This window comes from Bufo gargarizans, chromosome 6, assembly GCF_014858855.1.
Source record: "Bufo gargarizans isolate SCDJY-AF-19 chromosome 6, ASM1485885v1, whole genome shotgun sequence".
Classification (NCBI taxonomy): Eukaryota; Metazoa; Chordata; class Amphibia; order Anura; family Bufonidae; genus Bufo; species Bufo gargarizans.
Window position 1 is genome coordinate 17,361,207 of NC_058085.1, and position 7,922 is coordinate 17,369,128.

Genomic DNA, 7,922 nt, shown 5'->3' on the forward strand with positions numbered 1-7,922 from the left:
GTAATAAATATCACTCCATACATCTCCAGAGTCCCTCACCTCTCCAGTCATGTCCATCTGTTAGTAACATAGATAAGATGATGTAATGTGACATCATCAGAATCTCTCACCTCTCCAGTAAGCCGGAAGAGGATCTCTAGGGTGAGATTTATTATACTCTCCGCCATCTTGTCCCCATGCATCCTTGATGGGTCAATCAGGAGAAGGATCTTATATAGAAGATCTCCACTGAGCGGATTCTATATTGTAGGAACCTGAATGGAAAGAAGATGAGACGATGTCAAATCCTACAAAATCTCATGTAAAATACAATAACTGGAGATAAGAGAAGACATCGGAGGAGATAATAAAGTGTAGAAGTTGTGTTCTCTCTTTTTATATGGATCGATCAAAGCAGTTTCATACAGTCCTGATCAAAAGTTTAAGACCACTTGAAAAATGGCAAAAAAATCTTAACAAGGTTCCAAGTAGAGCTTCAACATGCAACAAGAAGAAATGAGAGTGAGAAAACATTTTTTGAGCATTCAATTTAATAAAAACAACGAATAAACTGAAACAGGCTGTTTTTCAGCTGATCAAAAGTTTAGGACCACATGCCTTTAACCCCTTCCCGACCTATGACGTGTATACTCGTCATGGAGCACTGCTACTTAGTGCTCCATGCCGAGTATAAACGTCATGGCATTAAACTGTCACCATGTCTGCAGACATGGTGACAGCGATGAGTGCCGGCTGTTACACACAGCCAGGCACCCAGGGTCAATGCCGAGGGGGGTCCTGTGACCCCCCCGTATCGGCGATCGCTTCAAACCGCAGGTCAATTTAGACCTGCGGTTTTTTAGCGCTTTATGTAGTTTCTGATCCCTGCGGTCCCTGACCGCGGGGATCAGAAACTTTTAAATTCCCAAAATAAAGTTTTTTTTACCCCCCCCTGCACCCCTGAATGGTATTATGTAAAGGGTGGTGCAAGGGGAGGGTTGCGGGCGGTGCGGGAGGCGGGCGGTGCGGCAGGCGGGATCGCGATCCCCCGTCCGCCTCCCCTTCAATAATCGTTGGTTTCTAGTGGGTATACCAGGGTGCCAGCACATTGCTGGCACCCTGGTATAAACGGCTGACATCATTGATGCGATGTCAGCCGTTTAACCCTTTCCATACAGCAGTCCGTACGGACCGCTGTATGGAAAAGGTTAACAGCGCAGGGAGCTCCCTCCCTCTCCGATCGGGGGGCTGCTGTGCCTTTGCAGCCCCCCCGATGGGAGAGGGAGAGAGCCCCCAGACAGCCCAGCGCAGTTGTGACAGACGGGGAAGGTTCCCATGGCAACAGGATGCCTTCTCAGGATGCTGAAGGCATAGATCTGTTCAGGCAAACTGTAAGTAAAATACAGTACAGTACTGTATAGTATATTGTACTGTACTGAATTATACAGACATCAGACCCACTGGATCTTCAAGAACCAAGTGGGTCTGGGTAAAAGATAAAAAAAAAAAACATTTATCACTGAATAAAAATTAAAAAAATAAAATACACTACACATATTAGGTATCGCCGCGTCCGTAATGACCTGATCTATAAAACAATCATGTTACTTTCCCCGCACGGTGAACGCCATAAAAATAAAAAAATAAAAACTATGAGGAAGTAGAAATTTTGCCCACCTTACTTCCCAAAAAAGATAATAAAAGTGATCAAAAAAAGTCATATGCACCCCAAAATAGTACCAACCGTCATCTCATCCCGCAAAAATGATACCCAACCTGAGACAATCGCCTAAAAACTAAAAAAACTATGGCTCTCAGACTATAGAGACACTAAAACATGAATTTTTTTTGTTTCAAAAATGATATTATTGTGTAAAACCTAGATAAATAAAAAAAAGGTAGACATATTAGGTATTGCCACATCCGTAGGAGCCTGCTCTATAACAATAGCACATGATCGTACCTGTCAGATGAACGTTGCAAATAATAAAAAATAAAAACAGTGCCAAAACTTTCCATTTTAATCCATTTTTTCCCGTAACAAAGCACTCTTTTGGAGTTTCTAACCTAGGGGTGCATCAGGGGGGCTTCAAATGGGACATAGTGCCCAAAAAAAACTGTCTAGCAAAATCTGCCTTCCAAAAACCATATGGCATCCCTTTCCTTCTGCACCCTGCCGTGTGCCCGTACAGCAGTTTGCGACCACATATGGGGTGTTTCTGTAAACTACAGAATCAGGGCCATAAATAATGAGTTTTGTTTGGCTGTTAAACTTTGCTTTGTAACTGGAAAAAAAAAATAGTAAAATGGAAAATTTGCCCAAAAATTGAAATTCTGAAATTTCATCTCTATTTGCCAATAACTCTTGTGGAACACCTAAAGGGTTAACAACGTTTGTAAAATCAGTTTTGAATACCTTGAGGGGTGTAGTTTCTTAGATGGGGTCACTTTTATGGAGTTTCTACTCTAGGGGTGCATCAGGGGGCTTCAAGTGGGACATGGTGTCTAAAAACCAGTCCAGCAAAATCTGCCTTCCAGAAACCATATGGCGCACCTTTTCTTTCTGCGCCCTGCCGTGTGCTCGTACAGCAGTTTACAACCTCATATGGGGTATTTCTGTAAACTACAGAATCAGAGCCATAAATAATGAGTTTTGTTTGGCTGTTAACCCTTGGTTTGTTACTTGGAAAAAAAATATTAAAATGGAAAATCTGCCAAAAAAGTGAAATTTTGAAATTGTATCTCTATTTTCCATTAAATCTTGTGCAACACCTAAAGGGTTAACAAAGTTTGTAAAATCAGTTTTGAATACCTTGAGGGGTGTAGTTTCTTAGATGGGGTCACTTGTATAGAGTTTCTACTCTAGGGATGCATCAGGGGGCTTCAAATGGGACATGGTGTCAAAAAAACTGTCCAGCAAAATCTGGCTTCCAAAAACCATACAGCGCACCTTTCACTCTACGCCCCGCTGTGTGGCCGTACAGTAGTTTACGGCCACATATGGGGTGTTTCTGTAAACGGCAGAATCAGGACAATAAAGATACAGTCTTGTTTGGCTGTTAACCCTTGCTTTGTTAGTGGAAAAAATGGGTTAAAATGGAAAATTAGGCAAAAAAATGAAATTCTCAAATTTCATCCCTATTTGCCAATAACTCTTGTGCAACACCTAAAGGGTTAACGAAGTTTGTAAAATCAGTTTTGAATACCTTGAGGGATGTAGTTTATAGAATGGGGTCATTTTTGGGTGGTTTCAATTATGTAAGCCTCACAAAGTGACTTCAGACCTGAACTGGTCCTTAAAAAATGGGTTTTGGAAATTTTCCGAAAAATGCTTCTAAACTTCTAAGCCTTGTAACTGTCACGGACGGTGTACAGGAAACAAGGCAAAGCAACATGTATAAACGACTCGCTGGATCCCAAAACTAAGGAACCAAGGGAGACCCCTGCAGAAGACCTGGCACTTTCCCTGGCTGCTCAGCCTATGCAAAGATCCGAATGGTGGAGGTTTGCATATCCACGAACCTTGACTGTAAAGCCCTGAGCACCCTACAATAGTGAGGGGACACGACCACCGGCTCCCTACACAAGATACGGAGGGAGTCAGGGTCACCTGGGATCCAGCAAACAGAAAATAACAGATAAAGGTACAACACTTAGCTTTGAAGCAAACAGGAGGACAGAGTCAGCAAGCGCACACACACTCCAGGAAGTAGTATAAGCCGCCCAGAAAAGCCTTCTGGGGAAGAATTTAAAGGGAAACAATCAGTCCAACACATGACAGCTGAGAGAGGCTAACAAGAGGAGGAGCTGAATACCACAACACAGAAACTCAAGGAGGAGGTTCTGAAAGGCCTCTGTCAGAGCTTCTCAGCTGTCTGGTTGTGACAGTGCCCCTCCCTCTACGAGTGGACTCCGGACACTCAGAACCCACCTTCTCAGGATGGGACCTATGGAAAGCCCTGATGAGACGAGAGGCTTTAATGTCCGTCACTGTCATGGAACCATGAACCAGACGTACAACAGAGATAGGTGGAATAAGAAGGCTTTATTGAAAATCAAGCCGTAGCTAAAGTCCAAACGGATGGCTAAACTGAAGCAGGGTCTTGCGTAGACGGAGGTCAGGAACCAGGAGGGTAGTCAGACGTAGCCAGGATCAGGAACCAACGGGGTAGTCAGACGAAGCCAGGATCGGGAACCAACGGGGTAGTCAGACGAGGCCAGGATCAGGAACCAGAAGCAGCAGCAGTCTTTGAAGCATGTGCACACAGGAGGACCAAGCAAGGAACTGAAGCCACCGACCTTCTATATATATGAGCTAGGCATCCAGCTCCTCCCAGTGGGAAGGAGGAGCCGCAGGGTGGGAGGCTACAAGAAACCCAGAAACCAAGATGGCCGCCAGCACATGTCAAACGAAGGAGAACAGTGAGAAGGTAAGACCATGACAGTACCTCCCCCTCAAGGGCCCCTCCTCCGCGGAGTAAGGAACGGTTTCAGAGGGAAGCGTGCGTGGAAGGCTCGGAGCAACGCAGGAGCATGGACATCTGTGGAGGGAACCCAGGAACGCTCCTCTGGACCATAACCACGCCAATGGACCAAAAACTGCAACCGACCGCGGACCAGGCGTGAGTCCAGGATATTGCTCACCTCATATTCCTCACGATTGCCCACTTGGACCGGACGGGGCCGAGGAACCGAGGAAGTGAAACGATTACACACCAATGGCTTCAACAGGGAGACATGAAACACGTTGGAGATCCGCATGCCAGGAGGAAGCGCAAGGGCATAGGCTACCGGGTTTACCCTGTGAAGCACTCGGAAGGGACCAACAAAGCGAGGCGCCAGCTTGGGAGTGGGCACTCGAAGGTTGAGGTTGCGGGTGGACAACCATACACGGTCTCCGACCTGGTAGGAAGGAGCGGGCGCTCGTCTGCGATTAGCCTGGAGTCTCTGGCGTTGCGCAGAGACCTCAAGGGACCTCTGGATCTGTACCCAAGAAGTACGTAGGACGGAAAGGTGATCCTCCACAGCCGGAGTATCCTGGGGAGAGAATACCTCCGGTAACACGGCAGGTTGGAACCCATAATTGGCCATGAAGGGAGACGTCCCAGAGGAAGAGTTCACCGCCGTGTTCCTGGCAAACTCAGCCCAAGGCAGGAGGTCAACCCAATTGTCTTGGTGATCGGAGACATAGCAACGAAGGAATTGCTCCAAGGCCTGATTGGATCGTTCTGCGGCCCCATTGGACTGAGGGTGGTAGGCCGAGGAGAAAGAGAGATGAATCCCCAACTGGGAGCAAAAGGCGCGCCAGAACCTGGACACAAACTGACTCCCCCGATCCGACACAATCTCCTTGGGCAAACCGTGCAACCGGAAGACCTCCCTGGCAAAAATCGAGGCCAACTCTTGTGCAGAGGGTAACTTCTTGAGAGGAACACAGTGGCACATTTTGGAAAACCGATCCACAATCATGAGAATGACCGTATGGCCTCGGGATGCAGGAAGGTCCACAATGAAATCCATCCCCAGGTGTGACCATGGACGCTCCCCGGTGGCTATGGGTTGCAAAAGGCCCAACGGAAGGTGCCGAGGGGACTTACTCTGGGCACAAACGGAGCATGCCGCTACATATGCGGCGATGTCGGAACGTAGAGAAGGCCACCAGAACAGACGTGAAACCGCCCAGGACAGCTGATTCTTTCCAGGGTGCCCCGCGGCCTTGGAGTTATGGTAGGTTCGCAACAACCGAGTGCGCAACTCCTCAGGCACAAAACATCTGCCGTTGGGTCTCCCAGAGGGAGCACCAGATTGAGCCGCCAAAATCTGCTCACCCAGAGGAGAGGTCAGGCTGGTGCGAATAGCAGCCAGGATCTGATTCGGGGGTATGACCGTAGTCGGAATCGACTCCTCCCCGGACAGCTCGGAGTACTGCCGTGATAAGGCATCCGCTCTGATGTTCTTGGAGCCGGGTAGGTAGGAGACCACGTAATTAAAACGTGACAAGAACAGAGCCCATCTGGCCTGACGTGGTGTCAATCTCTTGGCCTCAGAGAGGTAGGTCAGATTCTTGTGGTCCGTCAGGATGAGAACCGGAACCACCGAGCCCTCGAGCAAGTGCCTCCATTCTTTAAGGGCCTGCACGATGACCAATAACTCCCTGTCACCAATCTGATAGTTGCACTCCGCGGAAGACAGTTTCCGGGAGTAAAACCCACAAGGAAGCAGAGGACCCTCTGGTGTTCTACGCTGAGACAGGAGGGCGCCTACTCCCGTCTCAGACGCGTCCACCTCGAGGACAAAAGGCAACCCAGGGTTGGGATGCGACAGAATCGGAGCCGACACAAAGGCGGACTTTAGAGCCTCAAAAGCTCGGATGGCCTCGAGCGGCCAGACCTGAGGATTACTGCCCTTCCTGGTCAGATCCGTGAGAGGCTTGGCTAGCATGGAAAAGTCCCTGATGAACTTCCGATAATAATTGGCGAAGCCCAAAAAGCGCTGCAGGGCACGAAGCCCACTGGGCTGGGGCCACTGTAAGACAGCCGAAACCTTCTCAGGATCCATGGAGAACCCCTCAGCGGAAATGATGTAACCTAAGAAGGTTACCTGGGATCGGTGAAATTCGCATTTCTCAAGCTTACCGAACAGCTTGTTCTCTCGTAAGCGTTGCAACACTCGTCTGACATCCAGAATGTGGGCCTCCATGGATGCAGAATATACCAAGATGTCATCCAAATAGACCACCACACACTGCTGCAACAGGTCACGGAAAACATCGTTGATGAATTCCTGGAAGACTGCGGGCGCATTGCACAACCCAAAGGGCATAACCAAGGATTCATAATGACCGGTCCTGGTGTTAAACGCGGTCTTCCACTCATCGCCCGCCTTGATCCTTACCAGGTTATATGCCGCCCTCAGGTCGAGTTTGGTAAAGACCGTGGCCCCTTTGAGGCGATCGAACAGCTCGGAAATCAAGGGTATCGGGTAAGCGTTCTTGATCGTGATGCGATTGAGACCCCTGTAGTCGATGCAAGGCCTCAACTCACCGCCCTTCTTTTTCACAAAGAAAAATCCAGCCCCTGCCGGGGACGAGGATTTGCGAATGTGTCCGCGTGAAAGCGCCTCCCTCACGTACTCCTCCATGACCTCATTCTCCGCTACCGACAGTGGATAGACTTTGCCACGAGGAGGAACGGCACCAGATTGTAACTCTATGGCACAATCGTATGGGCGGTGCGGAGGTAGGGCAACCGCACGCACCTTATCGAATACATCCCGGTACTCCTCGTATTCAGGAGGCAACAGAGATGTCCGAGGAAGTACACAGCAACTTGACAGGCCCATGGATGCAACTAGCCCCACACTGCGGTGACCACGAGAGGATCTCGGCCGATCTCCAATCGAAAGTCGGATTATGCTTCTGGAGCCAGGGGTACCCCAAGACCACCGAGTAGTGTGGAGACGAAATAACCTGGAGACAGACCGACTCTCTGTGAACGGCACCAATGGCCATCCCCACTGGAAGGGTCTCCTGAGTCACGTGTGGCGGCAGAAGGGGTCTGCCGTCTATCGCCTCAAGAGCCAGTGGGGAACCTCGAGGCTGCAGAGGAATGGAATTGGCGGCGGCGAACACACTATCAATGAACAAGCCACCAGCACCAGAGTCCACCAACGCCTGGGTCGTCACCGAGCCCCCGACCCAGGAGAGGACAACAGTAATCAGTGGTTTGTCAACACGGGAAACCGGGGACGAGGAGACTCCACCCAAGATCTGCCCCCGACAGGATCTCAGGTGCGAGCGTTTCCCGGACGGTTCGGGCATGCCAACCGAAAATGCCCACCGAGACCACAGTACATGCATCGGCCCTCGCGTCTCCAGAGTACCCTCTCCCCCTCGGACAGGCGAGCAACCCCCAGCTGCATGGGTTGACCCCCAGACCAGTCAT